Below are 23,152 nucleotides of genomic sequence, written 5' to 3' on the forward strand. Positions count from 1 at the left end.
CATAATGAAGTAATCGATTTGTACAAAGTTTTGTATTTATGATGTCATGTTCTCACTGATTTTTTGCTTACGGTAAAAATGTTACTATTAAAAATATGTCGTTACTTTAAACCATGATTAAATATTTTATCGTTAATAAAACGATTTCTTTATGTGACTGGTATAATTAAATAAATTTAGAAATGTATTAACTAAATCATATTGTGATGTGGGTTACTTATATCCACACAAGTAGTATATAACGATAGCCAGGCATTGAATGTATTTCAGTAGAAGATCGATAAGGAGAGAACGGGAAAGGGGCGCAATTCGTGTGAAAATGCATGAACAATAATAATCGGAGACAATGAACTGATAGTTGCAGAAGGAACGGTCAAGATTGAGACAATTGATTTATAGTTTGCAAATTGACTATTTACTATATGGTTCTCATATTTTTGTTAGATATTCTGTAGTTTTGTACCTAAATACATTCGATTGTCCGCACTGGTGTTCTTGTTCACTACAATATGTCTTTTAAATTTGTAATGAAAAGGGAAGCGATATCATGTCTTATATGTAATATCTCCTTTCTTACAGCTTATATATAATAGAATAAGACTATAGTAAAACTCCTCAATTAATTTTTGACTGTCAAATATTATCAAAACAGAAATATGTATAGAAATTAACCATAGTATTACAAACGACTATACCAGTTATATTCATTTCACCTAATGTTTTAAAAGGGGGGTGAGTGTGGTGTGGGTTACTTATATCCACATATGTAGTATATGGTGATGGTCAGGCATAGCATGTATTATGGCAGAAGATTGATAAGGAAAGAACAGGAACGAAGCGCAATCGGTATGAAAGTGCATAAACAATGAAATCAAAGAAGATGGACTGATATTTGCAGAAGGAACAGTCAAGATTGGGACAATTGATTATTATTTTGCAAATTAACTGTTCAGTATATGGTTCTCATATTTTAATGAGATATTCTGCAATTTGTGATGTAATACGTCTGATTGTCCCCACCCGTGTACTTGATCACTGCAGTACCTGTATTGTATTAAATGAATGAGTAGCTAAATGCTATAATAAACTGGCAGTTATTTCCAACTTTTCAAATAGGTGAGCATTGCAAAAAGGCTTGTTTAAAACAAGTCACAACTTAAAGTAAACATTAGATTTTTCAAGGTTATTTAAACAAATATCTTCAAAGTAAAAACTGATTAGTTCAAAACAGTGTACCTCTACAACTTAGTTCAATTATATCATTGTTCGTCAGAAGATCAATGAATTTCTGGAACTGATGTAAAATATTTTATATGCATTACGAACTAAGAGTGGTAAGAAATACTAGAACTATTTCTAATTACTACCTTGTAACAGCAGAACTCTTCACTGATGATGAATGAGATCATAAGAAGATTGATTTTGTAACACGAGATTTCCCCACAATATCATCGAAAATCATATTCAATAAATCTATTATAGTCGATCAAAAAAAGTACAGCACCGACTATCACATTTTTCAAACTCTTACTTATTTAAACACTATATATGTATATAACTCCGCCTGTAAATCTCTTAGAGTTGCTGCCTGTCCCAAACCCGGGTTAAGGAGGAGGGTTGGGTATAGGGTCGGCAACTTCATCCCGTAGAAAGAAACCTTGCTAACCAGATATATGTATATATCTTTTTATTAGCTTAGTTTGTACAAAACAACCAATATTGACCAACTGAATTCACTATACAAAATCTATATTACACTTTAAACATCAATAAATACTACTTCTAACAGATTATTTCAAACATAATGATGTAACATTTTTTTTTATTCCTAATACTATCAACAACTGAATGATTATGATTATTCTCAACATCATTATAAAACGTAATCAAAATTCAGAAACAGGACAAATAAATGAAGCAAGGCAACAACAACAACAACAAAAAGATAGAGAAGAGTAATTCCTATTTTATATCATAATAATCTTCTTTTTTCTTATTCTGCAAATGTTTCCTCTCTTCCCTTATTAAATCATTTTTATTCTTCTGTGGAAAAAGAAAAGAGAAAAAAACAATGTTTTCTCTTTAATATATAAGTAGTTACTCTATTTGTCCGAACACTCAAGTTGAATTGAATGGTAAACCATTTAATGTCTAAAAGAAATCAACATAAAACAACATTTCTGTTTGATAAATTAAGGCAAAGATAATAAAAAAAGAGAATAGAAAGTTAGTAAACATTGTGAAACAAAACAAACAAATATTTATTTACTTAAACGAATATAGAAACCATTCAAAACTAATTTAACACAGTGGTTATTGTTATATAGTTGAAATCTTGAATCAATCGAAGCTAGACTACCATGGAAAACATGGAAGCAGTGGACGGTTGTTTTCTCCTAATTGTGGGACTCCTCAACAGTGCGCATCCATGATCCCACCTCCCGAGTTCTGGTGTGAATCAGTAACCAGTGGAGTTCAACCAAGTTTGTTGGGAAATAGTAACTCACTGAAGGGATTAGTGAGTGGTTGCTCAATTTCTTGGATTGGTTGAAGTTAGACATTAACATCGTTGGATGCCGACTAGCTCAGTGGTCTAGTGTTTAAGCGCTCGCGCGCGAGACTGATAGATCCTGGATTCGAATCTAGCGAGGCGAGATCGTGGATGCACACTGTGGAGGAGTCCCATAATAGAATGAATCGGCCGTCCAGTGCTTCCAGGTTTTCCATAGTGGTCTAGCTTCAATGGACTCATGATCTCAACTATATAAAATTACTAAAATCTCAACAAAACCCCCTTCTGAAATTATAAGATTATCACTGATATAAAGTCATCTGTTAATCTTTTCATCAAAATTTTTGTTGACCATGTATGTTATTGTTAGATATTTTAGAGAACAAAAAAAGAAGATGTTAACAGGTTACTTTATCCAAAATGAAACAAGGTCATCTAATAGTTTTGGTATATTTCTTTAAAAACTTATCCCTAAAATTTATACAAGAGGGTACTAATAATGATATCAAACATCTGACTGAATTTCTGCTTTCTTTCTCACCGTTACTCAATAGTGAATGAATTGTGAATGAACTATGTTTAACTACAAAGTAAAGAGTAACTAGTGATGCAGAAAAATGTTTATCATCAAATCTAAGGGTTTTCTAAATAATTTCTAATCACCTTAATATAAGCTTCATTTAATATTAAACTAAGGTCACAAGAAAAAAGATTGTAAATGATATCACTTGACAACCTGAGTACAATTTTGATTGAAGAAAACACCAAAGGAATGAAGAAATTGTTAGTGGTTTCAAGAGATTCTTATCTTAGTTAAATTATAAAACGTTTTCAAGAATATTTTATTCCAAAAAAAACATTATAGCAGAATAAGCAAAGATGGATAGTGGCTAGCAGTAGAATCTAGGACGCGCGATTCGTCCTATTTAGAACTCGTCAGCGGGCTGTACTTGCATCTCAGAGATGATGTTCACTCTAGGACTCGAACCCAGTACCTTTCGCTTCAAACGCCATCACGTTATCCACTCACCTACTGAGTCCTTACAATGCTTGTGAAATAAGGATATATCGAGGCAATACGCACAGTATACACATATGCCAATAAGAGACTGACCAGTTGCAGTCCTAAACATCGATGGGAAGATTCAAGCAAGTAATACTAAGTGAGTATAGCAGAATATTTTTGAATTTTAGCGAATACAATAATAACATGGCATAGAACTGATTCAAATTACCACACTTACACCGATATAAATGTTACTTCGATTAAAGGAGATTAAAGTACTCAGAAAGTAATGTTTACACTTAAAATATTTTTAAAATGGTCTAATTAAAAAGTGGTTAACTAAAAATTATCATCTCTCCTCTATATTACCAAGTTTATTTGGAATGGATGGAATTCGTCTTAGAGTGAAAAGCACAATGTATGTTTATTCCCATATAGGACTCGTTAGCTTGTATCATAATTGATAAATTGAGTCAATCCACAAAGGATCAACATTCGTCAAATAATACTGATCGAATTTCAATTGAAAATATCAATAACTTGATAATCTAAACCATTACAAATAAAATTCAAATTCATACTCGTTTCATAAGTAAGTGACTATCTGAACTCAGTGGCTAAGTAGATTGTGAGTTGGAGTTTTTAGTAGGTGGTACTTGGTTCAAGTAGTCGAGTGAACATCAATTATGGGATCTCGGCACATCCTGTTAGCGAGTCTCAAACAGGACTAAACGCATGCTTTGGAATTCACTGCTAGTCATATTTCGTCTGTTCTATATCATCTATTAAGTTTTACTGGTAGTCTGACAGTTAATATACATAAGATTTATGTTTTCTTAGATATGCTGACATTGATATCGATAGTTTATTATCATGAATGTAGTAAAACACCTAACAGACATTGTATTCACATATACAGTCATTTTAAAAGATTAAAATTTATGTCATGTTTTAGAGAGAGGAGAAAATACATAAACATTCCTACCTCTTTGGATGAAACTTTGACATTACCTTGTAAAGGTGGTAGGATTTTCTTTGATAAAATCCCCTGTTTCGTTGTTTGCGTATCGTTCCATCTTTTGATTTATTTTATTACAACAATAACAAGAAATACAAAATGACTAAGATTTATATCCACTGAAAATTACCCCAGTGTTAATAAGGATTTCCAATAGTTTAATATGTTCATTCTTGATTCACAACAACACTATTATTAACATTGAAGACTTCAAATCTTCTGCTCAGTAAACCATTATATAATATTCAAACTCCGTAGATAACAAGGGAATTAATAATAGATAACCAAATAAACTACTGTCTCATGTCACTAATTATATAGGAAATACTTTGTTGATAATACCAATCTTCAGCACTGAGCACACACGGTCCCGTTTGAGAGACTCGAACTCAGAACATTCAGTCACGCGCATGAACACTTAGCCCATAGACCAATGCTGAGGAGTCTCATGTTAGGACGATACCATCGTACAGTGCTTCCAAGTTTTTAATTATGTTCAAGCTTAGATCGACTCATGAATTCATTTATTTAAAAAAATCAAATAAATATTGAAAAGGATTTACCTTCTCATTGTGATAACGACACTTCAAAAACTTTTAATCATAATATATGCCATCTACATCAACTCACAAAAAAACTATAAACTTAGTAACATTTTATTTCGTTTCCCTTTTTTCGGTTAATTCATTTATTGAATTTAATAGGTCAGCACGGATTCAAAAAGCTCGTTTGGCTTTTGCTAACATATGTCACATATGGCGAAGACGAGATATCCGCCTATCAATTAAAGGACGAGTATACTGCACAGCAGTTCGTTCTGTTCTACTTTACGGTTGAGAAACTTGGCCATCAAGAGTAAAAGATACTCGTAAGTTACTAATATTTGACCATAGATGCCTTAGAAATATTGCTCGCCTTTGCTGGGATCAGCGGGTAAGTAATAGTGAAGTTAGATGCAGGGTATTAGGGAATGTTGGTAAATTAGCTGATGAGTTGATGAATGTTCATCGACTGAGATGATTGGACCACGTGTTACGTATGCCTGAACACCGATTACCATGACGCGCTATGCTGACTAGTATTGGCATTGGTTAGAAGAAAATTAGGGGCGGTCAAATCAAAACGTGGCATCAGAGCATGAAGTCACTAACTGCTAGTCTAAGCTATGTTGGTAGATGCAGACGACTTGCTTAGGGTCCGCGTGACTATTGTACTGAATCGTGAATGCGCACTGCTGAAGAATCCCACAACAGGACGAAAAGTCCGTCCAGTGCTTCCAGGTTTTACATGGTGGTCTAGCTTCGATTGACTCATGATCTTAACTATACAAAATTACTAAAATCTCCACGAAACCCCCTCCAATTGTAATGAATGGTTGGAGACTGTGTGACATGGCTCAGAATAGATCACAATGGCGTAGGTGTATACACTCTTTATCTTCCCATGAACCTTGAGATTAAAATTGCTTTATATCTTTCTTTCTTCCTGTACTATATCCTTATATACAACCTTTCTTTTATATATTACCACCATTAAATTAACTACTATGAATTCGGTGTTCATCTTGTTGTGCTAACGAGATATGGTAACTTGAACCGATGCATATGTGTGCCAGGTCCTACGTTGTGGCTGACTGAGTGACTGACTAGCACTCAATAAGTGAAACATATTAGTGATCTAATACTATAAATTCTTTACGATTACATGACGGCATACAACATACATATAGCATTACATTTATTTGAGCTAATAAATAATGAACCTTTAGATAAATATTTGATATAGATTAATTTGTTTTATTAAAACAATAAAACTAAACTGTAATGAAGATGAAATAAATTGAGATATATATTTGGTAACAAAAACAGACTGATTACGTCAGTGAAGATGAAAGAAGGCGATACAGGGAAGAAAAGAAAACTTTTCAATGGTTTCATTTACTTAGGCTGTACAATAAGTATTTATAGTCAATTTTATTTGATATCATAATGTCTTATAGTAAGATAGAAAGGCGATAATGAATTAAAAAGTTGACGTAGTATATTGTCACAATTTGAGCATAAGATATTGAAAAAAGTTATGTAATAATCGGTTGATGAAAAAGTGTTGAGGTGAAAGAATTGTCCACTTGATCGTTATTAGGAACAGAATCATTAAACGTTTTAGTAATTGCTAATTAATAGAACGAAACGCGCGTCCTGGATTCCACTGCTAGCCACTATACATCTCTGCTTACCATGCTTGTGAATTAAGGCTATATCGAAGCAATACGCACAGTATGCACATATGCCATTTAGAGACTGACCAGTTGCAGTTCTAACACATCGATGGGATGATTCAAACAAACAATACTAAATGAATTGCTAATTAATAGTTATGAAAGTAACTGAAAATGAGTAGGAATGATCAAATAATTAAAAACAATAGATTATGAAAAATAGAAATGGAGGATAAGGTCATGGAAAGATGATGTATTGAATATGCTGATTTTGTACATAAAGGTTAGCCCTAAAGTGGTAGATAATAACAGCCTCTGATGTATATAACTTTTTTTCATCTGGATTACTATTGAGCCAACATGTCTGACTGCATTCATCATTCATGAAGGCGTCTGGTGTAGCGGAGTGGCTAGAATTGACCAGATGCTTAAAGTTTGAGCTTTTGACTGGTTCCTATAATCCTTTGGAGAGCAAATTATGCTTCAAAGTAAAATTAGTTACATTCAACTAAATCATACGAAATTATGATAACAAATATTTTTGATGTCTAAAAGAAGCTAATTACGATTAACAGTTGAATTCTATATATTGTTTGATGTAGAAACAATAAAATCGTTATGGACTCCGGTTTATTGAACACTTTCATTAGAGATCGGTCAAAATAAGAAATATGTAACACTATTTGTTTGTTTTTCTGAGAAAGATTTTACAAATTTCATATGATTTTGGAGAGACTGTAATTTATGTGCGAGCCAATCAGAAGCGTTCTAGAGATTTCAAGGTCACGGCGCCAATTTCAGGACCTGATGCTCATAAACGATCAGTTCACAGAGGATTTTAGAGAAGACGTGACGATTAAGCGGCTACAATAAATGGGACTACTGAGAAGTTCCTTTATTTGTATTTGACTTGTAGACCTTGTGCAGACTACCGTGATGTTGTCCTTCTATGTAATATATGTTGGAGGAAGACGTCTGTTAGAATAGGAACTTCCTTCGCTCGATCCAAATTGAGACTAAGGCAAATTATGATAACTGCCGCCAACTGTATCATAAAAGCGCCAGTTACATTGGCTGCAATAATCGCAGATGTTACTGAAGCTTCGGCTGTTCAGTGGTATGAGTATTGTAGGGATGTATGCGTAACAAAAATGACAAGCTTACACAACTGGAGTACACACAAACAATACTGGAGCTATATGGTCGAGGCTGAGAGAATTTTTGTGACCTTATCATGGCTCCAGAGATCGACTATTATGGAGCCATATGGATGAGTTCCTCTACCTTATGCATTAGGATTTTAGAATCTTTGAACCTCTTTCTAACCTTGACAAGTTTTTGGACCATATAAAAGAAGTGTATCCACTTTAATTCTTCAGTTTTGAATTATATATATGTATATATATACAATATACTGTCTACTGACTAGCTTATATTTTTCAAGGTCACCTAAGATTCGTTCAAACGTCGTCCATAAATTATAGTCCCACCATGATTTTATAGCCACGATCGTTTTGATATGATAATAATACTTTTATATCTCAACCTAGTTCTTTATACAGCTTTAATTGCTAATATGATGTGTACTTGTACCAATGAGATATCTTCACTTTATAGAAGTTTAAATAATATAGAATCTAGATGGCTACTTAGGGGTTTTGTTAGCAGGCAGTTCGGACCTTGTGTAACTAAGCAATTTTTAGTGAGAAACATCTATGTAAGCTTTCTATTTATGTTCAGTTATTAAAGAAAATCTTACTTTTATACTAAATGATGCAACAGTATTGACATTATTGAACCTTATCATTTAATCGACGATACGTGCTACAAAATGATGGTGTTTCATATGTTTGAAATCTAAACTGAAATCTGGTAGGGTAATTGTATCTGAACTCAGTAGCTAAGTGGTTAAAGCGAACGGTACTGAGTTCAAGCCCCGAAGTGGACATCAACTCTATGCAGGTATATCCATCTGATGAGTTCCAGGCAAGATGAAACGCACGTTCCGAATTTCACTACTAGCCACAATCCATCTTTGATTATAAACAGATGTTATTTCTTAATAACGAAATGATATTTTATAACAAATGCTACAGTTATGTCAATAGTGTCAAAAAATATTGTATCTATGTGTCTTGCCATTGACATATTTATTATGTGTATTACTGAAAGTTTAAAGAAATCTGGGTAACGAAATTTGTGAATACTGTTAAAGAAAATTTGCAAATAGACATCAGAATGGATTTTTTTAATCTCCGGAGAGAAGTAAACTACAGTTTGTAAATTAATTTTCAAATGTTATTTATTTAAATCTATACAAACGAGATATTTGACATACCTGTATAAGTAAAGCAAACGCATTGAACATTAGGACGGACTATACATGCATGACATTGATCACCACCCAGTGATCGATCAATTGTGATTACATCTCAGTCCTACAGGAGGTTGGTCGCGGCCCGAATAGCTCAGTGACAACGTCTCTGAATGTGAAGCTGGATGACACGGGATCGAATCCGTCAGGGAGTACCAGTTCCCTCAAGGTTACAGGTACACCTTGCTGATAAGTGCCAAGTTGCAAAAAACCCGGGTCAAGGGTTTCCTGTTGACCAACTCCAATCACCATCTTATCTCAACATAGTGCACGCAGTGTCGAGCGACCTAGACTAGTGGCCACATTGCAGCTTGATCGATAGCATTCGATCAGTACTAAGACGGACTTGACACGCATGACATTGATCACCACCCAATGATTAATCAATTGTGATTATAAGAGTTCACTATTTTATGTAAAATAACATATGTTATATCTATAACCAGTTAACTATTTTCTTCATTTATTAATAATATTTCACTAATGTAAAACTCTTGATATACGTGGATTTTCTTAGACACTTAAAAAGAATACTAAAACGACGTGGACGGGTCAATATACAAACTTTTTTAGTTTTGTTCCTCTACAATATAAAAGCAGCCTGATTAAGATACTTCATCCTAGGGTCAAGACTATATGCTCTAGAGATGCGGTCGAAGATGAAACAAAGGCATTGTACACGACCTTGAAAGAAAACGAATATCTGAAGAAATTTCTAAATAAAAGAGAGCATAAAGAATGTCTAACTGTTAATAAAAGGCCTCTGTCTCCATACGATGCACCTAGTGAAATGCTAAGACTGTAGTTACGGAGATCAATCCAAAGAACTTTTAATGCAGATAAACTACAATTAATGTTTTCCACACGTCTAATGATCACTCTGAGATTGAAAGATAAATTGCCTAGACTACCCACTTATTTGTATATCTATCAATTCAAATGCTCCTGTGGTGCACGTTATATTGGCAGATGTTCTAGGACTTTGTATATTCGGGCTCGTGAGCACCTCGCAGTGTGGTTAAGCAAAGGTGTAGTCAAAATGGTTCACAACTCCATTTTAGTCTATTTATTTCAGACGGGACAGCCAACATTGAGCAATCTATCGCAATAATATATCGTGTTAACAACAGTCTACCTAATTCCGTCAGATTGACAATCCTGCAAACGGCTGAGGCAATTACTATCCAGATCAAAATGTCAGCATTTTGCATCCAAAAGAAATATGTTCAGCCGCTCCTTTTACCCTGGCCAACTTCAGGGCCAAATAGTTAATAATCAATTTTATAATATGGTGACATTAATCTGATTAATGCTCATTTTGATATTCTAAACTTATTTTACCTACAGATATTACCAATGTCATTATTGTCATTACACTTGCTAACCTTTTAGAAAAATTTATTCAGCATCCAACCCTGTCTACTATATCTGACCTGATTGATATTATCATATATATTATACATGCTATGACATATATGATTCATATCATATATTAGAAATTGTATGTTCTCTTAGAAATTCACCGACAGGAGACAATATATGGTGAATGAAATGTCTCCTCTCACCACTTACGTGTATATACACAATATGTTATCTTAACACATCATTTCACACCACAAATCTCTTACACACTAATAACTATACCTAGTTTAAACATTTTAAGCGTTGATTGGATGACATGTTCAGTATACAATGAAACGAAAAACCATATACTACCTATTTATGTTCGATAATTTTGATGTTTGATTATAATTCCTTGAAAAAGATTGGACCAGATTGCCAAGCAAAACGTTGGATTTACTTCAAATTCATTCGCTATGATTTTACAAATATACATTATTTCTATTTAATGTCTTAAATCAACTTGGCGCTCAAATACTGTGAAACTATTCGCTCTAATTTAGACGAAAGTTCTTATATATTACGTAATTTCTGATTTGTAATCCCATTATTCTCTCTTACCCCATGTCAACTGTCTTTATTCTGATCATTTATCTCACAATTTCGTTTCACTTATAAACTGATTCTAGTTAACACTTCATTATAATCATCTCAACATTAACGATTCAATTTTATTTTATAGTACAAACATTTCTTGATTGTCATGCTACAATTTTTCTAATGATGTAGACTGCCTTAAATTTGGTCAATTTTTTATGGATTATTGAGTTGCATTAATAATTGTAGAACCTGATGAGAAATTATTGAAAGGGATATTCTTCGTTCATATAATTTTGTACTCCAGGCCCCCAAATTACCTGGTATGGCCGAGAGTGGGTAGAGTCCGCTCTCCCTCTCCAAATGCTCTCACATGGCCACGCGTATATAGCCTCTGACAGGGAAGTCCTACTCACTACCTTCTCGTGGACGGGGTGTTGTTTACGAAATAGAGAGGACGAATGTCCGGCGCTTTAATTAGGTTGATGGACACGGCGAGTTCACCTAGTGGAATTGGAAAACCCGGATTCCAAACCAATGGTGCACATGGGTTCCAGTATCCTGAGGGAACAAATGGCATATGAATTAATCGTCGGTCACCAGCAACCATGGGACTGCATCTCCTCACGATGCTCCACTGCCTTGTGGATCAGACCCTCAGGTCGTAGGCTCCGGGTGTGGCCCCTTCAGAAAACCACCTACTTCGGTCTGGGCACCCGGGCAGTACCATAGCCCCCACACAATTAAGTGAGATGACAATTTTTTATGTGGCGTATATATATCTGGTACTCCATTATACCAATATTTATGTGTTCAAATAAATAAATAAATAATTTTGTTTTAATACAAAGTGTCTCAGGTTACAAATTTTGAAATGCTCATTTATTGATTACATGTTAATTCAATGTAATAATTCATAATAAGATAGATAATTAAATTCACTTAGTATTGTTTGTTTGAATCTTCCCATTGATGTTTAGAACTGCAATTAATTAGTCGCTTATTGGCATATGTGCATACTGTGCGTATTGCCTCGATATAGCCTTAATTCACAAGTATTGTAAGCAAAGATGGATAGATAATTGTAAATGAAACCTAATATTTACCTAATCAGTCAACACATTCAACATAGTAGGTAACTATATGTTACCTACAACCTTATTCATAGATCTTTATAAGTTTTTAGTCTAACTAATTGTAAAATGAGAAAATATTATACAGCATTTGATATATTAACCAGTAAGATAATGATTAATTTTGACAGCTATTAATGCTTAGTGTCAATGGAGTTAATGCTTTTCAAAAGAAACTGTAAAGTTATCATAATAACATATCTAATGTTAATCATTTATCAATGTCATTCCATACCAATTACTTACAAGCATAAAAGCTGAATATTCTAAACTCTAGATAAATATAAAGTATGTGAAAACTATTCTGTGATCAATGTCAGTCTTCTAACACAACCAATACTATTGTAAAGAAACACTACTTAACAGTTGACATTTATTAGAATATACAATAGTTAACCTTCATTTTTTGAACATTTTCACCCCATAAATCACTTCACCATGTTTATCCAATATATTTTAGGTAAGATCAAAGTAGATGCAATCAAAGATGGATAGTGGCTAACAGTGGAAAGATAAAAGTTAACAACACTAGGTGAATTTAAACTTCACCTCATTGCAAAAGCAAGTGGCTATGAGGACTCAATAGCTGAGTGGATAACGCGATGGCGTTTGAAGCGAAGGGTACTGGATTCCAGTCCAAGAGTGAACATCAACTCTGAGATGTAGGTACATCCAGCTGACGAGTTCCAAATAGGAAGAAAAGCGCATCTTGCATTCCACTGCTAGCCACTATCCATCTCTGCTTATAATGCTTGTGAATTAAAGCTATATCGAGGCAATACGCATAGTATGCACGTATGCGAATAAGAGACTGATCAATTGCAGACCTTAACAACAATGGAAAGACACAAGCAAACAACACCAAGTGAGTTCATAGCAGATACGTTCAAAAACTTTAAAGGATATGTCTGGTAAATTATGTTATATTATCCACTCTCTTGGTTTGATACAATAAGATATACAATAATCAAGAACATAAGACTTTTATTCAAAAACTTAATCTGATCAAAACATATTTCATTCCAAATACAATTAATCGTATTATTGTACTTCGTTTATTCTTACAGGCCATACTAATCTTAAGATGATCAGAAAATTGTTTATTCAGATGGAAAATATTTTTATTAATTATTATACAACGAATGTCAGTTATATACTTACCAACAAAATTGTATGATACTTCAAATACAATATTAATAACAAAACAAAATGTAAGCTTATACTTGAAATCATGATTCAATTGAAGCTAGACCACAATGGAAAACCTGGAAGCACTGGACGGCCAACTCGTCCTATTGTGGGACTCCTCAGCAGTGCGCATCCACGATCCCGCTTCAGGAGATTTGAACGCGGGACCTACCAGTCTCGCGCCAGAGCACTTGACCGATAGACCGCTGATAATAATCATATGCTCACTAGTGACTGACTTCAAGAAATACTTCCTGGAGGTTCAGTGAGAAGCAGTGACCAGTGGAGTTCAACCAGGTTTGTAGTGAGATATCAACTCACTGAAGCCAATTGTTGAACGGTTGCTCAACTTCGTAGATTTGTTGAAGTTAGACGTTAACATCATCGGATGCCGGCCGGCTCGGTGGTCTAGTGGTTAAGCACTCGGGCGCGAGACTGATAGGTCCTGGGTTGGAATCTCGTGAGGTGGGTTCGCGGATGCGCACAGCTGAGGAGTCCCACAATAGGAAGAAATGGCCGTCCAGTGCTTCCAGATTTTCCATGGTCGTCTAGCTTCAATGGACTCATGATTTCAACCATGAAAATACTGAAATCTCCACAAAACCCCTTCTGATTTTTAGCTTATACCTTGAGTATTAAGGATTCCTAATGTTTAACTAAATTGTAGAGATTTTTGACTTGAAAACAGAATTAGAAATCACTTGTTCCTAAATTTGATATCTAATTTCAAAGTTTAGGTTATTGACAAGGTATTTACACTGAGCATGTTAGTTTTAAGAGAAAATTTCATAATTGTAAGCATTCAGGACAGTGGCGTTATACCAATAATTCAGATACTAACGGAACATTTGAGGATGAATGGCAGTTTCACTCAACATCTAAATTACAACCATACACAATAATTTGTATAAAAATTTCAATTCTAGTTTATTTATTGAAACAGTGGTTATTTGAATTAAATCAAGTTAAAATTCACAAAAACTTCAGTATCTGACTCAATAAATGAATCCACAATATCAGCGTCGGTAATTTTAATTATCGTTACCTACGCCTGTTACCCCTCATGGAGGAGAAAAGGCCGCACACCACCATTCTCTATCCAACCCTATTCTGGACAATCCTTCCCAGTTAGGGATTCCCTCGTGATGCAGTTTGGTGATCTCCTCAATGTATATTCGATCCACTACCAACGTCTTTTCCTAATTTCCTCTTCAGCTGGAAGCTGGTTAATTATCGTGATAATCACTATTTTAACTTTTTCTACTATTCATTCAACTGATGAGCCCAATGTTTTACTTTTAAAAAGTACAATAAAGACAAATTTACAAATAAACACTCGCTGAACTACATGCTTTCAAATTCATGCATAGATGCATGTGTATTTACAATAGCAGCTCATGTACATTTGAGTTTGTTCACATTTAATTTGGTTAAACCCTTTTGTTAACTTATTTAACGGACAGAATCGTACAATATCAACTTATCTATATCATTGTACCTTTATTATTGTTGCACTTGTATGAATATGTATTCATTCTGCTAGCCTTACTATTAGTAGTTTAATTGATTTGATGATTTATTCACTTCACTATGTATATATATGTACATTTTAATCCTGTTCACTCCCTCGTTCATTCGACTTTCACGCTCATTCGCTTGCCATTTTGCTTTCGGCACTACTCTATCGTGCTTGTTTACCGTACCTGTAATTTTGTTGATCTGTGTGTGGTGCAATAATAAACTCAATCAACACTTCGTATTCACCTTCTGAGTAATACACCGTTGACGGCGTTATCTAATGATGATTATCAAAACGAATTATATATGAGAATTTAAGGATTATATTAAATATCGATCATCCCATTACATGAACTTCAATCATAAATAAATAACAATTAAATAATCATTCATAACTATTTCCATTTCATTTTAACCAATAATAAGAAATTAATGAAAAACAAAATAATCTACTTAAAAAATTCCACTTTTTTTTCACTATTATTATTATCTATTTCAAAGAATAAAATAAAAAGCCACATTTATTATCCCTTTTTTTTTCTTTTTTTTCTAGTAATTTCGCTTTAATAATTCATTTATTATTTTAATGAAAAACTGGTTCCCTATACCCCCCCCACTCCACCCCCCCCAATAAAAATAAAAAAAAGAATACTTTCTCTTTTTCCTAAATGTAAGTAAAAAAAATGACTCAAGAAATTTCACATTATCACACATTATTATCAGAATTGTAAATAGAATAAGAAAAATCTCATTTCAATTTAAGTAGTTTCTTTTATAATAAGTAATAAAGTAAATTGTTCCGTTTTTTTTTCTTTCTTATAATGATGTCATTTCTTGTTCTTGTGTGTGCATGTGCGTGTGTGTGTGAGTGTGTTTATGTCTGTTAAATAATGATAAAAAGATTTGGAATAATAATTAAAAATTGAAAATGGTTATTCATAGTGAATTTAACTAAGGAAAAACTTAAATTTGTTGTTTATGAGTTACCCAAAATGTAATTATTCTACTCAATTGATAATAGTCAACAAAGGATTTATTGAAAAATGGATTTATTAATAGTTTGGTATTAATATTTGTGGTTTTATATAGAATTTGTTAATGATTATTTATTTTAATAGTTGAGATCATGAGTCAATGGAAGCTAAACCACCATGGAAAACTTGGAAGCACTGAACGGCCGTTTCGTCCTATAGTGAGACTCCCTGGCAATGCGCATCCACAATCCCGCCTCGCGAGATTCGAACCCAGGACCTATCGGTCTCGCTCGCGAAGGCTTAACCTCTAGCCGGCATCCATCGGTGTTAATGTGTAACTTCAAATAATCCACGAAATTGAGTGACACATCCACCATTGTCTTCAGTGAGTTACTATCTCACGACAGACCTGGTTGAACTCCACTGGCCATTGCTTCTCATTAGAACTCTAGGAGGAGTCCCACAGTGGGACGAAACGGCCATCCAGTGCATCCAGGTTTTCTATGGTGATCTAGCTTTAATTTTCTCATGATCTCAACTATTCAAATTACTGCAGTATCTATAAAAACCCCTTCTGACATTATCTATTTATTAGATTTATTTTTCTTACGAGACTATAATTTATAGATGAGCCAATCAAATTTAGCTTATTAGGTCTTGAATTTCGAAGCGAAATTTGTCTACTCATTCAGATAAAGAGCGTTTTGGTATTTTAGCTGATATCAGTTGGTGATACAAACCTTAAATCTAAATCCCAACCTTAACCATCAAATGTAAATTATAATCCTTATTCTTTACACCGGTTTATAACCCTTATTAAGCCTTAGTTTGAACGCGAAAATTCTCAAGGACATTACAGCGTTGCTCAAAAATCGTCCATAAATTATAGTTTTGCCAATTTTCTAAACATACACCATCGGACAACAATGGACTAAAAATGGAAGGTAATAGAAGACTAAGATAATAAAAATATAATTTGAAAACAATTTGAAACCTAATCGATCTGGATAATAAGCTAGTATTACCAGGATAGGTTTAAGGTGAGAACAAAATGTTTTTGAATACACAAAGTGGGTTTGAACTTTCGTATGGCTGAGGCTCCAATAAACCTTAGTATATGTCCTTTTACACTTTTCTACAACACCACAAAAGCCGAGTTAAGATCAATTTTATGACCTATTTCAATTATGTGTTTGGTAACAGAGGATGATGGATGTGTATTCGCTACTCTAAAGATTAACACGAAATTGTTTTGTTAAAGTACTAATTCCGTGATGAAATGTGAACACGAATAACCAAGATGACGTAATAGAAAGATTATAATACTAGATTACGTAATACGAGTAATAACATAAGATTTAGTGAATATATCCACTATTATAATCTTTCTAACACGAAATTGACTTGATTGCAAAACCAAAAATTAAAATAGAAGTCTAACAATGTATTAGAAAACTTAATCAAAAGCAAAACCGACAAGCTGTACATTTGTTACATCGCATCAAAGTAAAGCAGGTTATCACTGAGTTTTCAGAAGCGCATGATTAACAAATTATTTAATCAACCATCTGATCGTAGACTGTGAAGAGAAGGTCGAATTGTATCTATCAATGCAGCTTGATGACTCCTACATCAGGTAACGCACACTATAATGTCTGATAAATCAACTAAATAATCAGTCAGGAAACTGAAAAAATTTCAGGACATCTTATGAACTACAGAACAAACATGATAGATCATTAATATGCATCTCTCTACTTCATTTGCATTTAAGGTTAACTAAAATGATATCCAAATGATATCGTCACATATTACCAAGTAGTTTATAATTATTATTCAGCTTCAATAGACTATATAATAGATTTCATTGCTTCACTCACTATCTCACTATCATAGAAAGTCGTAACACCTACAGTTATTCATTCAAATCCATCCTAATTCATGATAAATTATGTATATTATTTAAAGTAAGATATATTTTCATAGTTGAAATCATGAGTCAATTGAAGCTAGACCACCATGGAAAACCTAGAAGCACTGGATGGCCGTTTCATCCTATGGTTGGACTCCTCAGCAGTGCCCATCCACGATCCCGCCTCGCGAGATTCGAAACAAGGACCTACCAGTCTCATGATTTCAACTATGAAAATACTGAAATCTCCACAAAACCCCTTCTGATCGTAATCATATGCTCATTAGCGACTGGCTCCATGAGGTATATCCTGGAGTTCTAGTGAGAAGCAGTAACCAGTGGAGTTCAACCAGGTCTGTTGGGTGGTAGTAACTCATTGAAGACATTGGTGATAGGCTGACTTGCTTAATCTTGAGGCTAGTATGCGTGAGTTCCAAGTGGGGTAGAGAGACGAAAACTATTCTACCACTTGGTTGGCTGACAGGCACGCACGCGAGAGAGAAGACAAAGTTAACTGGAACACTACTCGATTTACTGCCGATTCCGATCTGGTATCCGACTTCAGATTAGTATAAGAGGATACATGAATAAACAGATGACTAACCCGACCACAACGTACAACAGTTAGGAAAATACAAATATGTCCAAAACTGGGGGATAAGAGTAGAAAATAGAGTACAAAAGGTTACGTCTAAATTACAATAGCTTTGGAACAGAAAAGGCTATGGCAGTAAATCATACATCAAACGAAAGCTTATAATCTGTAGAATACACTAGAAACAAAAGTAAATGTTACGTCTTTACAAGCTTTGGATTAAATGAAATAACGTCCCCAAAAATAGCTTTCGTAGTTTGTCAAAGTTTCTTGTTTCTCTGTTCACATCATAAAGATTATAATGGTAAATCATATAATATAAATGATGATAAGAGGTATTTGAGTAAAAAATGAAGTGTAAAACTAATTATGTAGAAACTCGTTGTACTGTAAATGAAGTGTATGAATTGTAAATTGAAGATACTATGTAAATTAAGTGAGATGTTGCTAAAACAACGAAGAGTGAGAAAAAAACAAACCAATATAAATACGTATGCCATAACAATAAATTCATTACAAGTGATATTGACTAAATTTGCTATCTATGATATTTTAATGGGAACAATGAATTGAATTCATTTATAAAACTATCGTAAATACTACTTAAATGTTTATTAGTGAAACTGTAGTGGTGTTGAATGCCAACCTGACAATCTATAAAGTCGAAAATATGATGACTGAGAAGATTTACACTCAATATTTGACACAGAGAAGGTCAGAAGTGGTGAATGTGGGAACATTTATTCAAGACTGCATGGCCAAGCTATGTTAAATATAATATTTCCTTTTCAGGTCTAATGTATTCCTCAGACGTCCTCAACAGCAATCAATATCTGTCACAATAGAGCGAGTCAGTATGGATAATCATGTGACTTCTACATAAGGTCTGATGGATTAGGTATTCATATAATGGCAAATCTATAGTTGCGTTATAGGTCCATTGTTCTAACAGCATAGATAGATGGGCTTATTCTGACCTAGATAATAATCTAACAAAAAATCCTTTTCAGAGAGTTTTCATGAATCTAACTTAAAGACAATTCATTGATAAAGACGACAATAGCATAGTTATATGCTACACATATAACCTTTTATCATAGTATTTTCTATGTGAAACGTGATGAGATAACAGATATTCAATGTCGTAAGATTACATTTGAGATAATATAAGTAATCCAACTGAAAAAGCTTTCCAAATATGTTTGTCTGATTGTAATTTCCACATTGTTTAACAGACTACCAACGTGATTACTTAAGAAGGAAAAAGAGTATCGATATAGGTTGAGAATGGCAGAGAATTTTGACTAAAGGATTATCAGCAAATGGACGAAGTCATGTTAAGAATCTATGAAGAAATATCCAAAAATTTTGTACTGTTCTGTTCAGCTCTGTTCCAAATCATGTTTGTTTAATGAATAGTGATAAATGTAAACTTTGACGGAAGATTTAATAATTATTAAGCGACAATAGTTGAGTGTTTACAAGTGGAAAAGCATGTATTTATCTTAGACGTTGAAATGACATTTCTTGTGTTAGCTTTAATATTCAAATAAAAATTCCTAGAAATCTGTCACAGAATCGGTAGTTGTCAGATTGTGTTTTCCAAAAAAACACCAGTTTGTATTTGTTTAAGATAGACAAACTAGTTAGAATACCAATCATGTACATGGCGGTTCATTGAATGCACAACTTCAGACATCTTTTCTTGCTATCTATAAAACTTAATAATATATTTCTAAAGACACATAGAAATTGTTTGTGAATTTTTACTGTATGATAGATTATATTCGCATAAATCATTTACGTTTCTGATCCCATGAAACTTGTACTGATTTTCCTCATTCATTTGTAAACTAATCGCTATGGTTTATATAGAAAACATCTAGTGTAAGTATAATTTAAGTCTGAGTGTTGATGATAAACTTCCTACGGTTATTTACCTTCACCAGAAAAGCTTTGCAGATACTTCAGTTAATATAAAACATTCACGTTTAGCTGAAATGACGCATAGAATTGAAATAATAAATTTGTTCATTATAATACTTTGATAATGATAATTAGATTAAAACTTACACCAAAGTAATACCGTTGGTTTTAATTACTATCTGTAACTCTTATCATCACTTGTCTCAATTGAGCTAAATTAAATATATGCGCACTGCTGAGGAATTTCATACTAGGAGGAAACAGTCGTCCAATGCTTCCAGATTTTCCATGGTGGTCTAGCTTTAATCAACTCATGAATTCAGCTGCTAAATTACTACAATCTCCACAAGACCCCTTTCTGATAACATTTATAACCTTTTTCTTAGCTAAACATTTTGAAAGTTTTCGCATTATAGTAGTTGAACTGTTCAATAGAAATTTAAGATTCTTTGTTTTCAAAATGATTTGTTGATTTAGTAAGTCAATATTACCCATTTAAGATCCAATTATTGGTAGCCCTTGTTTGTAATAGATAATTAGATTAACTGATCACTGAACCGTAATTGTTATTGTAATTGTCATGCTTTTAGTGCCGATTGATCAAGCTGAATTTGATTATTAGTCTGACACGATATCGTGTACGCAGATATTTTTCAAATAATTTGAGTCATTGAAAACAAACAAAGGTCATATATTTCTTGATGTAATTCAAAATGTAAGACTTTTCTGCCTGAAGTTGTTTTGTTCAAACTATAACTGTAAATAAATCCTCAAAATCAATAGCTCTGTAAATGTTTGACATTGGATGCTGACTACATTAGTTTTAATGGACTCATTAAGCTGAAGGCGCTCCGTCATGCATCCGCACCAGATCACGTTTTGGAACAGCGTGCGCAACATCTCCTACGATCACTAGCCAGATTAGATCAGTCACTCCTCGATATATTGATAACCCATCAAATATATCTTCCAACCTCCTAGCTTCTGACTTTTGATTTTACTGGGTGGGCGCAATTCAATTATAGGTGTCACTGGTAAAGTGTTATCAAACTACAATACCCGTGATATCTTCAAAACAATACTGGTAGTTGTTCAGTTGACATTTTCGGCCTCACGTTTACATATATCAGACTTCTACAGAAGTTGATGAAATGCTGTTTTCCCATAGTTGCATACAGATACGTAAAGGTCTTTGGCTTTTTTATCAACAAGTCACATTAAAAATAAAATTTGTGTCTCAACACATCTAAAACCCTGTGTAGTTCATATGGATTTTCGATGATTGTCAAGCTACAATCACTCCGTGACTATGACTGTAATAAGCGCTTGTTCTTGAAAACGTTTTAAAAAAATATTTCATTGATGCTGAATTCTATAATTTGTAAGGTTTGTTTGGAAAACTCTCATCGCCATTCTCAGCGATAAGATCAGACGCTAACTGAAAAAGTAAGGAACTCGTGCTTCTTAGTTTACTAACATCAGCTAGTTCAGTTCTCAGATATTTTGATGCAATGTATATACACGTATTTGTACAAATTTTTAGTATCGGAATTAAGATAGTACCATTTAGGTACATTTGTTACAATTAACCATCTATGATTATTGATCGAGGGTAACATTATAATTCCTGGTATTCTTGGTTATATTTTAATTTTGAGCACAAAGCCTAAGATATATGACTAACTCACATGACTATTCAGTAGTATATTGGTAATTCAATAAAAATATCTGAATTAATCAATATATCTAGTGTGTCTTATTAAACTATTTGTTGTAAAACATTCTACCGGTAAGCAAGCTATTAACCATAGGAGTCCTAAAATTGACATTAGTTGTCCATCAATTTCTTTTATATAACAATACTCTTAACCAGTCAGTCATTAAACGGTTTACTAACATGATATATAATGAAAACAAACACAAGACAAAATATTTTGTATGAAAATTCATCTTCTTTGTAATTGATTCTACCTAAGAATGACTTACATTACTGTTCAACTAATCTCTTCATTTTCATCAAAAGATAAACTTCATGGTTGCTATGACTAAAACTACCAAAGAATAAATCCATAGGAGGCCAAAAGTTCATAAACATACCCTGGTTTACACATATTTTTACCTATTACAGGATTAAATTACATCTGTTTGGGTGAATGTTCTTTTACCTAATCATTTATTTGACTGAGGATCTATTTAATTGTAAGTGATTTAGAAAACAGAGAAAAGATAATATTTGTCATTGTAGTTTTCAAACAAAACACTGATGGTTAGATACGATTTTCTTAAGAACGCTTCACAACATACTGAGGAGTTCCTTAAAATTTTATCAAAAGAACAGTTTATTCAAAAAATAAGTTTACAAATATCACTTACTTTCCAAAGTGACTAAACTGCAAAAGTTAGTTTCACTAAATGATGATTGATAGCTGTTCTGTTTTTGATTGAGATCATGAATCGACTGATGTATGACCACCGTTGAAGACCTGGAATCATTAGATGGCCGTTTTGTTCTAGTGTGGGACTCCTCAGAAATGTGCATCCACGATGCTGCACTCAGGATTTGAACCTGGGACCTTCGGCTTTGCGTGCGAACGCTTAACCTCTAGACCAGTGAGCCGAAATTCAACGGTTAATGTCTAACTTTCATTGATATATAAATGGCTGCGCAATCATTTATCCATTGTCTGAGGTAGATACTTATCTCTACCTGACATGGATTATACTACACAGGTCACGGCTACTCACTAAAACTCTAGGAAATCATCTTGAAGCAAGTCACTAGTGATCACATGAATTTAACTATTAACTGTCTAACAAATTTAATGAATGACAATAAAAAT

General features: G+C 33.5%; 1 non-coding gene across 1 annotated transcript; it reads right to left on the reverse strand.

Annotated features, from left to right (window-relative positions):
- Positions 1–22,857: 22,857 nt before the first annotated feature.
- Smp_tRNA_02030_Pseudo_GCA.1.1 lies at positions 22,858–22,927 on the reverse strand. Its single transcript has one exon. It is a non-coding gene (tRNA).
- Positions 22,928–23,152: the final 225 nt, after the last annotated feature.

This window comes from Schistosoma mansoni, chromosome 4 (genome assembly GCF_000237925.1).
Source record: "Schistosoma mansoni strain Puerto Rico chromosome 4, complete genome".
Taxonomy (NCBI): domain Eukaryota; kingdom Metazoa; phylum Platyhelminthes; class Trematoda; order Strigeidida; family Schistosomatidae; genus Schistosoma; species Schistosoma mansoni.